At 37.9% G+C, this 420-nt stretch overlaps 1 protein-coding gene across 1 annotated transcript in view; it reads left to right on the top strand.

Moving 5' to 3' along the window:
- The first annotated feature begins 343 nt into the window (after positions 1–343).
- Positions 344–420, top strand: part of PKP4 (plakophilin 4) — a 46,102-nt gene continuing 46,025 nt past the window's right edge. Inside the window, exon 1 of the mRNA XM_009585700.1 lies at positions 344–374. The gene's annotated coding sequence lies outside the window, so the exon portion shown is untranslated. The remainder of the gene's footprint in view (positions 375–420) is intronic.

The raw sequence follows: 420 nt of genomic DNA, 5'->3' as shown, positions 1-420 counted from the left end.
CTCTGCACGACCTAACGAGATCCCTTTACGTCATTACACCTTAAATAGGAAGTGCGTATCATAAATCATGCTCTTACCTGTCTGTTGCAGATAGGTTACGCTGCTTGATAGTTTGCCATACAGTAAGTTACAGGCCATTCCCACTGAATAATGCAAAATTCACATCAGTAACCAACAGTTTAGTTGTCAGGTGTAAAGTGCTGCAGAGTGTTACTTACATGGGGTATTGAAACTTGATCTGCTGGGGGGTTTTGTACGATTTTGTATACTTTGGTTAAAAAAAAAAATCCAAACTAGCCACATGGTTCATTTTTGTGATAATTTTTTTTCTTTCTGCAGCTCTACTGAGAAGTCATTTCCTTGGAGATCGTCAGGTATTGTCTTTTAAGTGTACATTTTGCTTTAAGCCCACTTTATTTT

The sequence above is a fragment of the Fulmarus glacialis genome, unplaced genomic scaffold (genome assembly GCF_000690835.1).
Source record: "Fulmarus glacialis isolate BGI_N327 unplaced genomic scaffold, ASM69083v1 scaffold34699, whole genome shotgun sequence".
In the NCBI taxonomy this organism is placed as follows: domain Eukaryota; kingdom Metazoa; phylum Chordata; class Aves; order Procellariiformes; family Procellariidae; genus Fulmarus; species Fulmarus glacialis.
Note: the sequence above shows the minus strand (reverse complement) of the source record. Positions and strands in the feature narration are given on the sequence as shown.